Source organism: Chaetodon trifascialis, chromosome 5 (assembly GCF_039877785.1).
Source record: "Chaetodon trifascialis isolate fChaTrf1 chromosome 5, fChaTrf1.hap1, whole genome shotgun sequence".
NCBI lineage: Eukaryota > Metazoa > Chordata > Actinopteri > Chaetodontiformes > Chaetodontidae > Chaetodon > Chaetodon trifascialis.
Window position 1 is genome coordinate 7,802,054 of NC_092060.1, and position 21,751 is coordinate 7,823,804.

Consider the following 21,751-nt stretch of genomic DNA (forward strand, 5'->3'; position numbering starts at 1 on the left):
CACAGTATTGATTCAAAACTGCCGCAATCCTGTACTCTGAACCCGTCTTTATTAGTTAGAGGCCTTTAATAGCATCATTTTCTGTAGTAACTTGCTAAACACCCACTGTGAGATATGTCACACTACAAGCTAGAATTTGATAGAAAACTTTGGCCGGGTTTCTGGTTCCATTACCGTTTTATGTTCTGCCATCTGTCCACTGAATGCAAGCTTTGTTGCCCACAAAAATATGTTTGATGATCCTGGAAAGAGCCCAGTCTTTTCATGAAGTTTGAAAAATACACAGACACGACAAGAAAAAAAATCAAGCTATTATTACCCTAAACCTGCAGAGGTGGCTGTCAAACAAAAGCGCCTCTTGCTGGACAATGACAGAAATATTAAATGTTATCCTGTGAAAATATTCAATATTATCTCTTTGCTCTGCTGAGAAATGGCCTTGAAAGCGGGTCATGCTGTAAAACTACAATGGAATCATAAGTCTTCCGCCTACATTATTTATGATGCTGAATAGATTTCGTTATTAGAGAGCTGAAAAACAGGCTGCCTTCCAAAAACTGGGCTTGGTTGTTGTTCCCTGAGTGGCTTGTTAAGGATTCATAGGAGAAGGGGCCAGGGCTGAGAGGCACTGTTTGCTATTCGATTTGACCTTCAGATTTGCCAAATCCCATTTGTTATGGGGCTAAACACTGATAGAGATGTATTCCAACCAAGTACCACCCCCACACACATCTACACCCATACGGCACACACGCACACGCACACGCACACACACACACACACGCACACGCACACACACACACGCACACACACACACACACACACACACACCAATCCAATCCACTTACAGACTAAGGCTCTTATGTAAAATTCTTAAATTATTCATAAACATGCATTCATTTTGACTTGTACCTTTTGGAATTAAACCAAATACATGGGTGTGTTTTGTGTTTGTCTGTGTGTGGGCACATGTCGGCAAATAGGGAAATTTTCCCAATTTGTCACACTTAAAGCGTGAAATGACTTTAATATCATATGAATTTGTAACCTGTGTGCTGAGCACTAATTATAGAGGCATTGAAGAAGGTCTTAAGTGTACTTTGAATAGGAATTATTACATTCTGACATGTGCTTGAACCATTAGTCCCCTTTATGACCCGATGCAGAAACAGCTAAAACTCTTGGGAAAGGGTAATTAATTATTGTGACCTGTTGCTTCATAAAAACCTAATTTCACTTATAGACACTACACAAAGGAGCACTGACTATGTTAAAGTTGGTAAAATATACAAAACATCAGGCATTTTTAATTAATTTTCTCTGGAAATGGTTAAAAAAAAAAAAAAAAAAAAACTCTATTCCCATGACAAAGTGTTCTGTTCAGCCTCGAGGTCACTGAGTATAACTTTGAGGATAATTGCACATTCCCTTTACAACTTGAAATGAGAAAATTGAAAAGGTCAAGTGTTTCTACATAATAAGTGTCTACCACAGGAGTTTAGAAAGAACATTTAAGATGTTATGTGGCATCAGTAGAGCTCAAACTGAATGACTTTCAGTAATCAGGCTTCTAACAATGTGCAAGTGTCACGTAAGGGCTCGACCCACTTTATACATGTTTGTTAAGAGATGGTGATGTACAGCAAAGCACTAAGCAGTGATTACTTCACACATTCACGTCCTTGCAAATGTACAGTGTGTGCTAAACAGTGTTCACACCCACATAATCTGATGTCGGACCACGTCGAGTTCTGATAGAGGGAGTTGAGGTGAAGGCTGTGGACTCCTACAGGTACCTCAGGCTGTGGCTGGACAGCAAACTGGACTGGACAACACAACACACACCAACCATCTGTACAGGTAAGGACAGAGCAGGCTGTCCTTCCTGAGGAGGCTGTGGTCATTTAACATCTGCGACACACTCCTGTGGATGTTCTACCAGTCTGTGGTCGCCAGTGTCCTCTACTACACGGTAGTGTGCTGAGGAGCAAGTGTAACAGACCAACACAGGGACTAGCTTTCAGCATTTAATTTCATCTGCAGAAGACACAAAACACACAATTTGCCCTCTGGTCCACTGTCTGCACCTCAGCTCCCTCAGCAATGCAGAACAGCACTATGAGGGGCAGAGAGGAGGAGCTACGGAAACCCAGGAGGTACAGGAGTCATGAAGGGCAAAAAAAAAAAAAAAAAAAAAAAAGGCAGTTTCCACAGGAAAATTAAAATAACCACAAATTAAAACAACTAATTGAGATAAAATTCACAAATTCACAAAGTGCTTTTTTAACTCCATTACACAAGCACATCCAGGCTGGACAAACTGATCAGGCGGGCTGGCTCGGTGGTCGGCACAAAGCTGGGCTCTCTGGTGACAGTTGCAGAGAAGAAGATACGGCAAAAACTGCTGGACATTATGGATTATGCCAGCCATCCTCTGCACGCCGTCATCAGTAACCAGAGGAGCCTGTTCAGTGGACGATTGCTCCTTCCCAAGTGCAGGACAAACAGACTGAAACACTCAACTGTCCCTCATGCCATCAGACTGTACAACTCCTCACTCGGGGTGAGGAGGTAGCATGGGACAGAGGGTGGGAAGGGGATCAGGCACACTGGGACACTTACTCACTTACTTACCAGTCTACTACAGTTCAGTTCATCATCATATATATTGTACAGCACATGTTTGTCTCATATTCTCTCTATTTCTATTGTATTTTATTACCTTTTTTTTTTCTGGATCGCTTTGAGCTGCTAGAACTCCAATTTCACTGAGGGGCCCTCCCAAAGGGATTAATAAAGTTCAATCTAAACTAATCTAGTCAACTCTAAGATCTCATTGTTTCATTTGTTGTATTAACAATCAGTAGAAGGATTACAGATGTTTTGCTCTGGTGTGCCAAATGACAGGGGATGAGAAATAATATCAAATCAAATAATATACTTATGTGAAGCAATACAGCAATTAAAAAAGCCTCATAATATCCGGTTGCCTGATCTCCGCCCCTCTTGCTCAGCACTGCAACAAAACTAAATCCTCTGTCAGCTTTTCTTTTCTTTTTTTTTGGGCAGTTAGTTATTAAGTTTATTCCTCTGATGGGAATACTTAGCATTGTTTACAAATTACAATCAGGTATTATTGGCACATCAACACGTTCACTCCGAACAGGAAGCAGTAGGTATGGGAGACGTGGAAGGAGAATGAGACAGAGAGGAGGAGTGAGAGAAGGGTGGGAGGAGAGAGACAGAGGGAGGAGTGCAGGATGAATCAAGTCTGCTGCCTTTCCAGGGATCCTTTTCTGAACATGGCTCTGCTGGGAAGAAGTTCTCCCAGTCTCCGTCAGTGTGGGAAGCTTGTGTTGATTTCTGCCAACTTGTAGGATTCTCCCATCTCATCTCATCCACTCATTCTTTCTTTTTTTACTCTCCAGTTCTGTTTGTTATCCAGACTCTCATACATAAAACATGGCAGTTTGAAGTACCTTGAGCTGCGTGCATCACAGGGGAGAAACCCAGCATCCAAAATTCTTATCCTTACCTTGTCTATTGTCTTCTGAGAATTTGTTCAACTTGTCTAAAATATTCTTAATGCTAGAATTTTAAAATAACAGCAGACATGATATCAGGTAGTAGAACATGGTGAAAACTTGATTTTTGAACTTTTGTATTGTTACAAGGTCAGTGTTTGCTTGAAGTCAAAGCAATTTGTATGCAATTCAGAGTTGTGATTTGGTGGAAAAGCTTTCATTCAGTGCTGTCAGTTAGTTTGACAGAATGGTTGCAGACACATATTTAGCTGAAGCCTGACTGGCTTCATCAATTGCCCAATTGTCCCCCTGCAATCGCTCACCTTTACCTAAGATGCCTCAGTGACAACCATTCAAAAATCACTTTAGTTCTACCTATGTTATATGTTTTCATAAACATGAGGGTGTTTTTTTTTTTGTTTTTTTTTTTAACCAGTGGAAACCTCATAATATCAAACAGGAACCCCCATTTGCCATATGCTTACTCAAATTTTAATATATGTGATGGCTGAATTTTTCACTGATGAATCACGTTTGTTGTATCTACATACACTAGCATAGGGAAAATGCATGGCATGTCCAATAGCTCATAGTGGTCCATGTATTCCATTAAAACCAATCACTTGTGTGTCATTTATACTGGTAGAGTATACAGAGTCTACAGAGTAGAGATGGGAGGTTGGACTCCTGTTTGTATGAGTCACTCACTAAATAGAGTTGGGTTTTCAGCATGTGGGCTTCGAGCTGGGACAGCAGGTAGTAAGTAGAAACAAAGTGGTTGCTTTTATCACAGAGTTAGGATAATGCAGTAATTAGCTTCATCAATGCATTTTCAAAAAGACAGTTAATATAAGAATTGCATATAGTCTGAGTGACGTGGTCTCACCTGGTCTTAGAAGTTTGTATGAGCTAGTAGCAGGCGGGAGGGGCGAGTCGGTGAACGTGTTTGTGGAGATGAGGTCACCCAGGTCCATGAAAAGAACGAGTCATTCATGATTCGCACATCGCTAGCTCAGAGAGCCTGTTCACTTGCAGGCTTTCAGAACAGCTTAGCTTAAGACCCAAGCATAGTGACATTGTAGCCTAGGACCATGAAGAATAATGAGCAACCCACAATGGCTTTGCTAACGATGAATTTTTAGCAGAAACACTACCCGCTTTTTGTAGGCATAACCACAGATGATATTACATTGCTGGTCAAATACAGATCTAGCAATTAGTTAAAGAGAAACATGTAGCCTTTTGGATCAGCACACATTAGCTGCAGCATGGTGTCGTTGCATGTATTTCCTCTTTCTTACAGTAAGAGATAAACTAACAACTGACTTGACAACCTGCTGTATGGGAGGGCCATCCTGTGACAGTTTCCCCCTTCAACCAAAAATGTCTTGATCTAAACAGAGTGGCGCAACATGTGTGAACATGCAGGTGACTAAAGAGCGAGTGCCATTTTTAAATGGACAAGGGAATCTCCACAGATCAACCAACAGGGAGCTCAAAAAGTGCAACTTTCGTTCTTTGATTGGCGTTTGTTCAAAAACAGCAGCATTAACAGAAAGATATAAACGTTGATGCTACAATAACATCAATTACATCGGAACTGGAGAACACTTCTTCATTGAGGAAGAACAAAGACAACACTGAACAGTCGAATACTCCAGATTTCTCAGCACTGAGAAAAGCAGCAGGTTATTCAAGAATGAGCCCTGGACAAAGGGGAACAGCTCTAGCAAAAACTAAATTTGAAACAGAAAGCCAAACCATTTAAATATCGAGTAAAATACAAGCATTGCATGTGAGAGTTCACTGAGTTTAGGGGACCGTGTTCTTAATGTTTCCCAGGAGCCGTGTTTGCCAGGGTACAATCAGCATATTTCCATGTTTAATCACTGCAACTTGTAAGTGCTTCCGCTACCCTGTCGGAATTGTTTAAAGTGTTAAGACATGTTGGTCCTGCCCTTTAAGGAAGAAGAAGCACCCACTGGGAACAGGATCACAGCTTTAAATGAGGACTCAGTGAAGAGACACATTTGCTAACACTTCGAATGGTGACAAATTAGTCTGGGCAGTACATGCATACAGTGATTTCCCCAGCAGTGGCAAATAAAACCAAATGTGTTGCAACCAGTGATAGAGGGAATTAGATATGTTCTCTTATCTTACTTTTTTTGTAATGATTGTAATGGATTCTTAGCCACCATAGCAGCTATTACAGTCATGCAACATACAGCTTGTTGGGTATTATGCCTTACAGAAGCTGAACCTTAGCAGTAGCAGGTCAAGAAATGCTGACATTAAACATTTTTGTAACTGTCACATTGGTCATGCTGGCAGTCCTAAATCCATCTTTAACATGACCATGTATGTTTCAAATATGTTTTGAAACACACCTTGCTTTCAGAGGTCCTGATGCATTACTGTACTTAACAGGGAACTGATGGTGTGTGTGAATGTGGAGTTGCACTTCTGGTGGAATGTCCATACTTATTCATGTGTGTTGATGATTGTGGTTGTCAATTTATATATTACAGAACCATAGACAGCACATCTGTAGCTGCAGATGCACATAAGATACATTATGTATATGTGTGCAGGTGTGTAATATAGTTGTTAAGCTAATGAAGTTATGTGCACATGTGTATGAATATACGTGTGTGTGTGTGTGTGTGTGTGTGTGTGTAGTGCCTCAATTAGCTGAGGTAATGGTCTGAATAATGATGTTGCTTTTTTGCCATCTGGCCCTGTGGATGCTCACTCTGCTCTGTTGTTTCTAAAATACACAAGGGAACACAGTGGACTATCTATCTTTGAGTGTTTGCGTGTGTGTGTGTGTGTGTGTGTGTGTGTGTGTGTGTGTGTGTGTGTTTACCTCCTGTCTGGTAAATTATTACTCTTCCTTGAACAATTTGAATTGGAACAGTGTTGCTTGCTGTATGAACTTCACCGATGCAGTGAATCTGTTTTAACCATTTTGCCATCTGGACTGAAGAGGTTTTGTACTTCTTTTCAAACATACGTCCAATGATCTGGACCTCAATGCATCAGTTATAATAAATTCCCTTGCTGTGCAGAAACTGTACAGTATAGATCTGATTTACAATATCAGTCAAAGACCAAGTTTTCTGATGGTAATACAAAACGAGCAACACAACAATTTCCATTTCTGTGGCTGGCAAATTTCTCTATAATTTATATCACACAGCATGTGGGTGTTTGATTAATTATCCATTTTTCAGACATTGCCATAAAAACTCTTGGATGCTGAATAATAAAAGCTTCTCTGTGCTTCTCCCCTCCAAGCAAACAAACAATGCAATCACATGCTAACATGCATTTTTTGCCCTTAATAAATAGGGGAGTTAAGCAATACTTAGTAGTACTTAAAGTGTGGTTTTGTATATTTCATATTAAACAGTGCATGTTCCAAGTTTGCACTCCAAAATATCTACAGTAGCGTATTTAAAGGCCAACATTAGTCAGTAAGTTCATCACAGAATTTCCCTATAATCCTTGTGGAGTCATTAAATCAGCCTTTGTTCACTGAACAAAAAGCTTTCCCTGCTTAACTGAACATTTTGTCATGTTGTGTTGTAGGATCCAATTAGATTGTTTCTGCAGCAACTGAACCCTTTCTTTCTGGCATTCTCTGGTCCTTTCTTTAGTTTTTGTCTCCAGTTTTCAGTCACTATGCCAAAAACGATTAGGACAGGATCAAGTGCATTTGTGAACCTGGAGACAATCAATAGACAATAAGGCCGTTAGTTATTAGACAAGTGTCTCCCTTCTATTGTATTACCCACTTTCAGTCATTCATTGGCCCTTATACTTACTGTATAGACATTATTGTGTGTTTCCTTACATTTTTTACACTTCTCTACACTTTTTAGACTTTATTATTATTATTATTATTATTATTATTATTATTATTATTATTATTATTACAGCCATTTTATAAATATACCAAACAAGAAAAAAATAGCACTCTCAACAGTACAGATGAGGGTCTCTGTGATCTTTTGGTACCATCAACAGATATTCCCAGTGTTAAACCTATTTTAAAAAGCAAGCCTTGATTAAAGTCTAATCTTATGAAATCAGGATAATACCCACCCTGAGGAACTGGCTTATGTGAAAAGTCACCTTTGTGAAGTACAATAATGAAGTCAGCTGTACACTACAGATGAGCACCTAGTGGTTTCTCTCTGTAATGGAAACTTCTTGTGGACCATTTAAAGAAACAATAGGATCGTGATTTAAAAAAAATAATAATAATAACAGACACCTTAAGTCAGCTCATGACTTCCGTTTGTCCCCCTTTTCAAGTCTCAACCTTTCCTCTTACATCTTACTCCTGAATGTCTTTGTTGTTAAACTCAATCGACTCAGACATTGTCTTCTACTGTCCAAGGCCCACTCCTCTGAAATGATTGTCTATGCTGTCATTCATGCCATTAAGTTTGAGAACTGTAATTTCTCTTCTATCTATTGTGTGCTGCACTTCCGGCCTCTTGATGTCCATAGCTATGAACTCAATTCTCAGTGTGTTCATGAGATGGCCTTGATATGAGCATTATTACCTTCTGGTCACTTTACTAAGCCCTTATCAGCATACAGCTATGACTGCCTAACAGTGAGTGCCTCCGGCCATCTTCTTGCTATCGGGGTTGAGAAAGAACAAGAGGGAGACACAGAAAGAGAGGTGAATATGCAGCAGAATTTTCACAGATTTTTCATCAAAAAGATAGATTTTACTACATGTTGATAAGACCTCCTGCCAGCACACCATGGAAGCATCACACTGTTAGGTGACTCTTCCTCTCCCATAGTCCAGCTCTGTTACCACCGAAAGCCAGAAGGTTGTGTCCCCTGCTCTCCTAAAAGATGATGAGTGGTCCATCTTTGGAGCTAAATATAAGAAACTATCCCACTCCACTCCCTACATGGCACACCTGTGGGTTCTGGTTAAAAGTGGGAGAAGAGAGGTAAACCCTGGTCGCCTTTGCCGGCTACTCTTCCACTGAGCAATAAGTTCCAGGTCATGGAGAAGATGACTGGTCCCCGCCTTCCACAAAGATCCATTGGAGAAATACTGCCCTCTTCCACTCAGTCTGCTCTAGAGTCCTCTGCCACCATCATTGCAGCACCATCACTGACACACCTTCAGGTGTCTGTGCTGCAACTCCAGCAATGACAAACACCATTCACTTGTTGTGGTCAAGTCCCCCATTGATGCTGTGTGGAGGTCTTGAACTCGTTGAATTCCAGCAGTCCAAAAGTCTCAAAGCTGACTTTTCCACCCTGAGTAATGACACTGATAAACAGTGGATGATAAATAAATCTGACCTTGATACAATACACCACAATGGTTCTTTGAGATAAAGATGGCAGTGATGAGCCCACACCTCCACAGAGACTGGAACATAATCCAACAACCAGCATATCTTTACCTGTGAAGACTGTCTTCCAGTGTGGTGCATGTATAAATGAAGGTGTTTCAATGATATCAAAGTGTATTCAAAGGCAGTACAACACACATAATTTAGACATCAAGTAGCAGAGAATAGTTTTGATCCTTGACCTCTGGTTTATGGGCTCAGCATGTTACCACTTTACCACTTTGCTCACAACATCCCCTGCTTGGTTCACATGGCAATTATGGTGACATGGTAGTATTTCAGACACTGTATAAGTTGAAGCTGTAAGATGGAAAACATTTTCAAAATAGCAATTTAATATTTGTTGTCATTGCAAATAATTTGAGCTAAAGGTCGCCACTAATGGCCACTTGATTTTGCACTTTTTTGGCATTTGTGAGTTTCCGAAATTAAGTGCCTATCAACATTTGCAAACAGGCGTGAATCAATGTATTTTATGCCTTGGACATTTTTAAGTAGATCTTTGTTTGTGGGAAAAGTTTTAGATTTAGATGACATTAAAAAATGGAAACAAATTAAGCAGATTTCGGTCATAAACACAGCCTCTCTGAAAATGAATGTTGTCCCCATATAAAATACCGGTTTGTGAGAGAGCAGAGGAAACCACAGGCAGAAAGAGAGAACTGGTGCGACAGTCAAATAAAAATCATTATTCTCCTGGTGTTATTACCCAGCTGGACTCTAATATGGGAACGTCGGGTCTCAATTTAATCTCACTGCAAGAAAATCTAATAAAGTCAAATTATGTATCATTTTAAAAAAAAGGTTAATCAATTATTTCTTTCCTTTCCGTCTCCTTGTTTAATCCATATGCATGCACTATACACCATTCAATCAGCCTTAATAGAGAATACATGAAATATAATTTGACTTTAACTGCTGTGAATAGTTTTTCCCCCAGTTTCATCTTGAACACAGATAAAATGCTTCATGCCCCATTGCTGTATAAACATTATATTAGCATTGACAGAAACCTAAGAGTGTTAAATCAACTTAATGACAAAGGAATGATCATTTGGAAAGTACCTAAAATAGGTGAAATATACAACTATACATAACACATACTTGTAACTTGTAATACTTGTAATAATGAAATATGCAGTTGATAATAGGAACTGTGAGCAGGATCTTGTAATTTTGCAGAACCAAAATCGAGTAATGTCACAAGTAATGTCATGCCCTTGTCTGTTTTTATCAAGTTGTATTCTAGTTTTATTCTATCTATTTTGACATCGTCTCAATTGTACTTTCTCCAGATGGAACTGCTGAGGATGAGGTTGGTTGCAATGGTCAAATGGACAGTAACACAGGCACATACTTCTTTCAGAGAGGAAAACTTTTGTGATCACTGTGCCCTTGAACCTGTGTGTGTGGAGTGGATGCCAAACCACATGATTGGTTATCCACTCTTAAGTGCATGCACACACACAAACACGTTTTCCACAGCACATAGTGTGAATTACTGTGAATTTAAGTTAGGAGTATTTCTCTTGAGAAGACATGTTTTTCTTGCTTCTATGAGTTTTATTCTCAAATTCTAGTTTTTGCTTGATATTTACGAGTTTGTGAATTATACGGACGCAGATCTGATTTCATGCACTAGTAGTGTACCGAAAATAAAATAGGTGTCTGTGTTTTTGTCATGTATTAAGGATTTGGCCAGTGGTCCAATGTACCAAAAGCTATTTCAACCATACAGGGTTCTGTTGATTCATTGGCTCCTTCATATATTCCAAATACACGAGACCACCCTCTGCACCGTATCCATGGATAAATGGCAGCAAGCCCAAAGAGATGGATAACTCTCCTCCTCCTGTGTGTGTGTGTGTGTGTGTGTGTGTGTGTGTGTGTGTGTGTGTGAGAGAGAGAGAGAGAGAGAGAGAGAGAGAGAGAGAGAGAGAGAGAGAGAGAGAGAGAGAGAGAGAGAGAGAGAGAGAGAGGAGATAAATTGGATGATTGGTGGGGCTGAACTAAAGACTGGGCTTGGGGTCACACACACACACACACACACATATCCAATCACCCAGTATTTATACACCATGTTTGCATGCTGTCTCATGTGAATGTAAAGATGTTGCGGTGATATGTGTTTCATAGACTTCTGCCACGTACTTAACACACCTCTATCGGCTCATACATACACATTACATCAGCAAATATACACTGGACAATTTTATCAGGATACAGCAAGCGAAGTAACACGGTATGTCATCTTTAAACTGTGTTTGCCATACCTTTAATTTGACTATTTTGGTTTTTCAGTCCTCGATTAAAAATAAAGCTTTGTCATGATTTTCTGTGTTCATATAACAACTGGACTCATCAAATATTCAGCCATGTTTCAGTTCACTGAGCGGGACCATGCAATTGGAGCTCCCGTCAAGCACTAAATGATTTTGGTGAACAAATCTTTTTAATGAACTAATTCTAATGATTCAGTCTACAGTAAAGAAAATAACTGGAAAAGTTTGCCAACTAACATTGGTTTTACCTACCTGTTGGGTAGCTGACCTGAAATAACAGCTTTGGTGACTAGGTCCATATTTGACATTTTAAAAGCGAGTGTGTTTGGTGGACACTCAAGCTTCAACAAAGGGACAACAGAATGTGTAGTCAGGGTGAACTACTCCTTAAGACTGGAATAACAGAAGAAACAAGGACGGCAGAGAGAGAAATATGAAATTATGCCATTTTACTGAAGTGAGGCTAAACAATGGCGATAACACTAATTGGCTGCACTGGAAACCGCCTTCTATATTAGCCAAATGTACTGATGTAGCCAAAATGTAGCAAGTTGTAGCATGATGGCATCCTGATTTGGCAAAATTCTCCAATATGCATCAGACCAGTCTGTCTCACCTACTGTGTCCTACAGTGCAAAGCACTGGAGAAACAACCAGCTGGGCCAACAATGAGAAGTTCCTTACATTACATCAGCAATCCCATAAGTGTCAAGGAACAGTTGGATTGAGAGGGCAGCTTTAGAGGTTGGTATAGTCTTATCTGAGCTATGGTCCAATCTGAATCCAACTCCGTGGCGCAGCACAGGTGACGGCGCAGACTTTGGTATTCTGCGCCGCTGGTGCATCTCCTCCTCCTTCTCATTTCAGTCCCACCTAGCCGCAACTTGGAAAGAGGGAGGGAAGAAGGCGTGGAGTGGGTCTAGGTCACTAGTGTCTCATGACATCCGTTTGTATTTGCACTAGGTTTTGGCGGTAATCCAGTAATAAGGTATCCGGTATCTAAAAATAGCAACGGTATCAGTTTGATTACCGTCATTAAAAAAATGCTGCGCATATAGGTCTATAGGGGTCTAACATAATTGTAGCATCCTCGTAACAGTCCACTCCGTTCAATGTATCTGGTTGAATTTTTACTTGAGAAAAAGGTAACTGTGCAAAATTACATGCTAAAAAAAAAAGAACCTGAGCAGTTTTACAGGTGTTTTAACACAGGTATGTGCAGGCGCTCATATGGGCGCGTCTGGGCAGAGTACCGTTATCATCCAAGCATACGGAGAAACTCTGTTGAAAACGCTTTTTCAGCCTTTTTTCTGCTTGCTATTGTTCTTAGCTCTCATAAAAGGGCGAAATGCAAATAAAACAGTAAAATAAGACTTCGGGCTGCTCAGCAGAGTCCTCTGTGAGCGCTATGCTCGTTCATGAGACGGAGCAGAGAAACTAACTGCGTGGTTACGCCGGTCAAAAGCTCAGCGACCCGCCCACATTCACCATAGAAACACCAATGACGATCCAGAAGGAAGTAACCCCAGAGATAGGTTATTGCATGAAGAGCGCTCCCTCCACTCTAGAAACCCCCTCCTCTTTATGTAAACAAGCAGGACCTTCGCGATTGATCTCAAACTAACACAGAATCATAGGAGCAGACATTAGCAACGTTTTTTCGGGCTGGAATATAACTTTTGACCACAAAACAGCAAAGGTAAGACATACTGTATGATTTAACAAAGTTTTTTTTCTGCTACTCTTCGGCTGCTAGCAGTGTGGAGGGAGACATCTTCGTGGTCATCAGACTCTCTGCTTTCATATGATACCGGGCTTCTGTGGTTTGGGTGAAGTGGTGAAATCAGCAGATGCAGTGCCATTGACGTGCGCTGTTTGTCGTTAAATGCGCATATAATTTCGTGGGCTATGAATTATGTTTCGTTTGGGTGCCAATGCTTGGTAGAGGCTTTTAACTGAGTTTCTCCCCGTCATTCTGGTAGGCTACAAGTTAGGACTGGTGCTTCTTCGCGTGAGCATTGACCGTCTAAAGTGCGCGCATGTCACGCTGCCCTGCAAAGTGATTTTTAATTAGTCACAGTAATACTGTATACCCCGGGAAAATGTGAGGAAAGTTTGACGGTGTCAAAATTTAGATATCGCCCAACTCTACTTTGCAGACCCGTTTGTACTGTTTATTTTTTCTCAGTATATATTGTTTTATATTCTGTTCTATATTTTGTGGTACATTTTGTTTATATATATATATTCTCAATATAAATATTTTGTTTTTAGATTTGCTTTTTATATATATAGTTCTCTCTCTTTTCTTTCTTTTCTAATTTTGTTCTAATTCTATTCTTGTAAAGAGCACTGCAACAAAAACAGTTTCCCCTCGGGGATAAATAAAGGATTTCTGATTCTGATTCTGATGTCTAAATATGAGGTCCTTAGATGGTAAATCCTCGGCCTCCTCCTCCTCCTCAAAGCAATGATGTAATGATCAGTGTGCATTCGATGACTGACCGAGCACTGCTGAAAACACCGTTAAAATAACGCTGCCGTCTTGCTGACGGTGTCATATATGGCGTATTCAACCACGTTTTCAGTGGATAGCTGTTACCTAGCAGCCACCTATCCAGGGGTGTCTGGTGACAAACGGTGGCATATACGTTTGTCACCAGGCAATTTGAGTCACAGATCCCCAGACATCCCTGTCTCACCTGTGTACATTCGGTCAGGTTGAGTGACCATTACGCGTGCCGAACGCGCTTGCGATGTGGTCAGATGAGATACGGATCAAAATATAAAAAATTAGGTCTGTTTGTATATGCTGACTCAGATAGTTGCATTGAATCGTGGCTGTTGCTAATTATTGATTGCAGTGAAATGCCAGACACTGTGGAAACCTGCCTGTGAGGTATTGGTGACGTGAGCGCACGACTCCGCCGGTTTACGAAAATCCACTTGCCCGGTGGTGCGCAGCTGGTGCACAGAGTTGACCAGGTCTGGGGTGGCGAACTTTCAGCGCACTTTTGCGCCGCCGGCGCAGACCGAAATGGACGAAAATCCAAATGCGCCGGCTGATTACGGCGACACCTCCCCCCTACTGCGCCGCAACGCCCATCCTGGTGCACCTCTATACGCCTCGGTTTAACAAAATACAAAGTGCGCCATGCACCTGCCTGCGCTGCACGAAAATACCACTGCGCCAGGTGCTTATTGGATTGTGTTCTCCTGAACCTGTTCACAGGAGGCACCGTAGTCTTTGATAAACAAACGGCTAACTAACTTTTAGTCAGAAATGTCAAAAAATGATTTTGTTTGTTGATTCTGTACATCTGTATTTTCCACATTGTTATCTTGGTATCAGCATAAATGAGCGTCGCCCTCAATGATTTTTCTAAGAATGAATGAATGAATGAACAATAAGATTCCAACTGGGTAACCAAGTCTGGGCAGGTGGACCTGTGTCTCCTAAGTCATCTGGTACAAAGCCCTTAATGGCAGTTTGGATCAGGATAGATCGATAGCTTAGGCTTACAAATACTGCTCATTTCCTTCCACCAATGTGATCAGCCAATATCTCACGTTCACACTCGATAAGATTGTGCTTTGCCTGCTTCACCTGCTTCTTGGATGCCTCTGCCTTCCACATTTTTCCTCAAAACTAAATCAAATACCGGCCCTTCATATGCAAACCAGGCAACTGGGGGTGTCCTTGAAGCTAAAACAATTGTGGCGATGGTCAGAAGGACATCTTCATCTTTCTTCTGTGGAGTGTAATATGAATGCATATTACTCCCTGTTTTTATACATGAGAGGTCAGAGGTCAACTACAGAACAGCAGCCCTCTAGATGGTGAAGGCTAATGTTTTGCTGTGGTGTCGTTACATTAAATTGTACTCTGCCATGTCAAGAAAACATCCTGCCTCATTAAAATCAGCATGGTCAAGTGCTTGCAGTCTCAGTCTGCTGTGTTTATGGTTGTAGATGAGTGTACTAGTCATGGTTTTTGATGAGTGGACAGATGACAGTTAAAAATGTATGTGTGTGTCAGTCATGCTTTCACATGAGAGCGAATGATTGACAGCACAGTTTAACTCAATGGATGGCTCACAAGCCTTAAGCACATTACTGAATTGGGATGACGAGGTTTTAATAAGATTGCCACTAAGCCAATCTAGTCATTTTCAATATGACTTAAATGGCCTGCCAGTGCACCATAAAATGAGACACTGAAAGAGATGGTAAGCGAGCCAGGAGTCTAGAATACAGATGTAATAATTGCAAGAGGCAATACTTCCAAGTTAAAAAAGAAAGATAGCAGTTGTATGATGCATTCTGCATCATGTACTTTGAGACTCTTTTAATTTTTGGCTTGTGGAGATTAGTTTATTAGATTTCAAGGCGTTTTTGCCCCAATCAATTTTCTGCTCTAAAATTTAGAACGTTTTCACCACTCGTTTCTCACTAACCAAACTTTAGACCAGTCGAACCTTGCAGAAGAGAATTTAGAGACATTTCCAGCTCAGCGAACAAGTCTCAGCGAACTTGGATGCCCCATCCCTCTGACACACACACACACACACACACACACACACACACACACACACACACACACACACACACACACACACACACACACACCGACTGTCCAGCACACATAATCCAGATTAGAGATCTCATTACCACGTTGATATCACGTCTAAATTGCTTTCAGTTGTTGTCTTGTGGTCAGAGAAAGGTGTGATGAGTGCATTAAAAACAAATGACAGCAATAAAAGCAGGCGAATCATTCTCCATTTGGTGTCCATGAGGACATGTTTAGACACTGCTCAACAGGCATGTTGCTTCAGGTACCAGTGAGTTTATATGGAGAGTGAGGCAGGATTTTACAGCTCTGAAAAGATATCTCGCAGTGATAACATTGGTTTGAAAGCAGTCTTAATGATGGTTTATATAACAGATGTGTATGCAAATTGAAGGGAAGACTCACTCCATTTGAAGAGGATTCTATATTGCTCATCCCTGAGTGTAAATATTATACCAGTCCAAGGAGTGGAATGTATATTTTTTGGTGACTGAATGTAAATGTCACTTTAAAAGACTAGCAGTCTCTGTGGCCTCTCTAATATCTTCTCCAGAATGAGCTGTGATAATGATGTAGTTTTTAAGATAGACGTGTGACTTCAAAATGAGTTCTTCCTGCTGCAGTGACGGATAATTGCCCTGCTGTTTGGACAGGACTGATATGATTATATGGAAATGGAAATGGTGAAAGTTTGAATTACATTGCTTTTTAGCAATTTTTCTCTATGAAGGTGGAGGCAAAAACCAAAAAGACTTCTCCAAATGTCTCGTCAATAAACTAACTCTGATTAAAGGATTGTTTTTTTCTTTCTTTTTCAAATGTCCTTGCATCTCTTTGATCTGTTTTTGGCCCTGCAGCTCATAATTTGCTCCTCCTGATAACTTTTTTAGGCATGTTTCTCTACATTTCAAATCTAGCACTCTATATCAAAAGGAAGAAGTCTGTTTTTCAAGCAAACTATGATGTTTTAAAGGATTATTTCACTGTAAAAAAATGTCCTGGCTTGAAGGTATCGAGCAGATTTTTACCCCAAACTAAAACATCAACACTGAAATATAAGTTAGTTATTTTTAGGAAACTGTGTATTGAAAGTGACAATAAATAGGCAGCAGATTGAAATGTTGATGTCTTTAACATCTGGGCTATTGTTTTCCATCAGGGGTTATGTATGGGATAATGCCCGACGAGGTGTGCATTAGCAGAAATGAATGGACGACGCGGAGACGTGACGGTTGCTTCCGCGAAGTCCATTGATTTCTGATAATGGGCACCTCGAAGGGCATTATCCTGCTTATACCATGGTCACTTACAAAAGAGAGAAATATTAAATCAATTATTAATACATTATTACATGTTATACATGTTGTTTTTACCGTTAAAATCGTAAGTTTTTCACAAGAAGCAGCTGAGTGGACTATTTAATATCTCTCATTGTGACGCGTTGCCAAGGTAACCGGCTCTGGCCACAGAACCTGCAGCTCAGTCGGTGTTTTATGAGGCCTAATCAGGAGGTGAGTTGATTGCTTAACGTTATGTTAGGTGATACAAAGTATCATTTCTGAGGGCAAGTGCACCTCTTACCGCTTGTGTGTGTCCAGAGGATGATGCGAAATTTTGTTTCAAAGAATCACAGTCCACCTTTGAGGTGTCCATTATCAGAAATGAATGGACGAGACAGAGGCGTGAACCGTCCGACGCGAAGATACAAAGAAGCTGAAAACAGATACAAAGAAGCTGAATTTCTGTGTGAAGTTTGCATGTTCTTCCCGTGCATGCGTGGGTTCTCTCTGGGCACTCCGGCTTCCTCCCACAGACCAAAAACATGCTCATTAGGTTAATTAGTGACTCCAAAATTGCCCCTAGGTGTGAGTGTGAGCGTGAATGGCTGTTTGTCTTGTGTGCTGCCCTGCGATCGACAAGCGACCGGTCCAGGGTGTACCCCACCTCTCGTCCGTTGACAGCTGGGATAGGCTCCAGCCCCCCCGCAACCCCGAAAGGGATAGACGGTATAGAAAATGGATGGATGGATGGATGGATGGATGGATGGATGGATGGATGGATGGATGGAACAGTAATAAACTGTCCTCTAATTGGTCTCTTATCTTTGCGTTGCCATTAACATACTTACAGATGCTGAACCATGCAGATGGCAGCAGGCGACCCTGGTCCATCATCCTCAAAGACAAGTGCTCAAACATACATTTATCATTACATATTCTCTCAATGTGTTCCCCAATTTTCCTTGGCATGTTTATATGTGTAAACAAGAGTCTGTGTGGATTCATCTGTTTTCTACTGTACTGTACTGTACTGTGTGTGTGTGCGCGTGTGTGTGTGTGTGTGTGTGTGTGTGTGTGTGTGTGTGTGTGTGTGTGTGTGTGTGTGTGTGTGTGTGCGCGCGGGCGCGCGTGCATGCGTGTGAGTCAGAAGGGAGAGGGGCTTGAGAAGCTTATCCCCTCGACTTGGCTGGTTCAGTTATGGAAACTCTTTATAACAATAGGATGGTTGGCATCTGAAAGGCCGGAAATCTGTTGGAGAGAAAATACACTGTACCAGAGTACCCTCGATTACCACGGTGGGTGAAATGAAATAGCAGCTTAAGGTATTAAAGCTGAATTAATCATGTGAACGTAATTATATTAGCAATGAAATGTTGATCATAAATATGATACATAAGAGAAATATTACATTGCACACTCAGCTAGCTGTGTTCTTAATATCATACATGTAGAAATAAAGTCTTTTTTAAAACATGAAATATTTGCAACATGCCCTCATACCTAAATGACAGGATAGGTTGTTTGCCGATGACTCCCAAGACAATATATACGGCCAATGGAGAGAACCAGCGACAGGCGTGCTGAACAAACACATGGTTGAGCACACTGAGCAACAGTTGCAGTTTGCTTCTGTCATGGTAAAAACTTTATTAATAGGCGAGGAGCCAGGACAGGACAAGTCATCTGATGGCTCTCAGTCGTCATGGCAACACAGCCGGTATCACTTGACAGATTGAAGAAAAAGACTTGAAAAAATGCCCTTTATTATGAATGCAGCATTTCTGTATTCATCTGAAATTTGTTTTTTAAAGTGCTTCTGCTTTCCCTCTTTTATAATATAAAATAAAAGGAGCCAGCCATGACCTAAACATGTGCAAAAAATTGCCTTTGGTTGAACCATGAACAATCTGAAAACAGACACAATGCAGCAGTCAGTAGCAGTCGTTTTCTAAAATAATTAAAAGAGCTGTTCCACCAGGTGACCACATCCAGAATCAGTTTATGTAGTGGCAGGATTAACAGTCTCTGTTTGGTGGTAAGCTCAGCTGCGGTAGTTGAGCTGCGGGGAAAAAAACGCTGCAACACGCTCACTCGACCAAGCACACGTCTGCTTGGCCGCCAAAACCTACTATCACTGTGCGGCTAAAGTGTGGTCTTGTATACTCTGGCTCCAACATTTTTACTATCCTAACGTAGGGATGGGATCATTTTTAGCAGCACTTGGCTTGCATGCAATGGATAACAGTGAGTCTGCCTTCTTGACTACTATGACTGCGCCCTCTGCTGTTCAAACAAAAACAATACAATTTTTGACAAGGAGAGCTAGTGAATAATCACGTAACATCACAGTAGAAAGCGTCACAGTCCCACGATAGCATTGAGTCATATTTCTAACACAAAAGTTGACCTACATGACACACTGTAAGTTATAATAAGTAAACACTGACTTCTGGTTTCACATGGCACACAAACAGTGTTCTCCTTGATCAACGTCTTATGTTTGACCCATCCATCCCCCAACCTCCTCCCTCCATACATTGACCTTTGTTGCTCTTTATGTCACCTGACTTCCTCGTGTGCTCCTGTCACAATTCTACAGCTACTCGAGGTTGCCACCTAACAATAAAGCAAAATATGGTTCATTCAGGGTCATACTCTTGCCATTGGCCACCTATTTCTGGTGTCCAATGGCAGGCTTGTATCTGCAGCTTGTATCCGATGAGTCAGACTCACATGTATTTTACATTCTGACAATGTATGCGATTACGTTACTAAATATTCGCAAAGGATTGTAGCTAGGCACTATAGCTCTTACAGATCAATTAACACCAAACCCAGACAACTTCAGTGCATAGCTTTTTATTCAAGCTGCAATGCTAAAACAGTGGCATATTCTTTAGTTTTTGTCAGGTATATTCAAATCACTCCTAATCTTCAGCCCGAACAGTAACAGAAAGGATGTTACCATACAAATCACCAGGACACTGGAAAAAAGAACTAAAGTCCATTGTCTTTGCTTCACTGGCAGTCAGTCAAATAAGATTAGTAATGTAATGTCTATTGAGACCTGAACATACATAAGAACAAGCTATAAAAAGTCACAGAAAGTTTAAGTCCACTCTGGCTCTCCAAAGTGCCATGTAAATTGCTATTTTAATTACTTTATCAAAGTATTGTATCTTATTATCTTTAATTACCTTTTGATTTCTTTTGGAACGGATGTCTTAAACTGGACAATAAAGATGCCCAATGACACAGCTTCCTGCCTTGACATGGTTGCCTGGTCACAGACATGACAGACTCAGGTTGTCCAGTCGGAGACAGAGCTCTTTGTAAGGCATCCTACCCACGATGGTGGGTATGAAGTAAGCCAAAATAAGACATGTGAAACAATGCAAAGCAAGATAATGAATGTTGTATTATACATATAAACTTTTTACTGAAAAATTCTTCACAGTAACTCTAATGTAACTCTAACTCTTTATGTTGTAATTTATTTATTTTTAATTTTGGTGTAGGACCATCATCGGGTCAAAATTCCACTTTTTCCAACACTTTGGTTTATGACCAAATAACTGCAAGACCAATGACCATGAGTTATACTGTGTTATCCTAATGTTTTGTGTGTTTTGTAGGCTACTAATATTAGCATGCTTAGTTGCGAAACTACAATGGTGGACAAATTAAATTTTATAACCCTTTATTATGTATTTACATATGATGAGACCAATGGACTGAGACAATGGACCTCCTCGCACCTCAGTGTGTGTGTGTGTGTGTGTGTGTGTGTGTGTGTGTGTGTGTGTGTGTGTGTGTGTTTGTGTTGCTTTTGAGGATGTCTAAATGTGAGTGACCAGAGGAGAGAAAGAAGGAAAGAGTTAACAAAGGTGACAAAAAGGAGACCTTGACTTTCAAAATATCTATACTCTAATAATATGACAATGAGCAATGCACATCTCAATCAGTCAATCAGTCAAACTTTATTTATATAGCACTTTTCATATATAATGAAATGCAACACAAAGTGCTTTACAAGGGTTAAAAACAATATAAATAATATTAAAAAACCCATCCCTCCCACCCTTCGTATGTACAAACACACCCCGAAATACATGCATACTGTAGTGTGTACTACCTTAATTTGATGTTGCATTCGTTGATAAAATGTCGGGGCACCACCTTCCTCAGCTAAGAAGGACTGCAGAAATTAACTGCTATAACGCTGATAAATACTAACAAATGAACTAACAGTAAGCCAGTCTGATAACCTGAAGTGTAAATTCTGGATACAGGGATCGTAAATATTCAGTTCAAAAGGACACCGTCTAACCAGGACTTAAATCAAAATATCATTTATTAAACAGAATTGTGGATAATGGGTAATGTACCATGAATAATAACACAGAAGATGGGAGGTGATATGACAGAACACACAAGAAACTTATGGCAACACAAGGGTAAATAAATTGGCGATAGTGAGAGGCAGTCTAAAAGGAATAATGGGGACGCGAACGCAGAGTTAAGGGAAAGATGATTAATGGAGAGAATTTGGACGAATTGACCTAATCTTAACCTCACGGACCAACTCTTATTCAAACCCGCTTAGCGTGCCTACTTGGTTGCTGGCGTCCCGTTGTGCTCTGCTCCGAACTGGCTCGAAAACGTTCCAGATGTTTGTCCGCGGCTCGATCTGCTT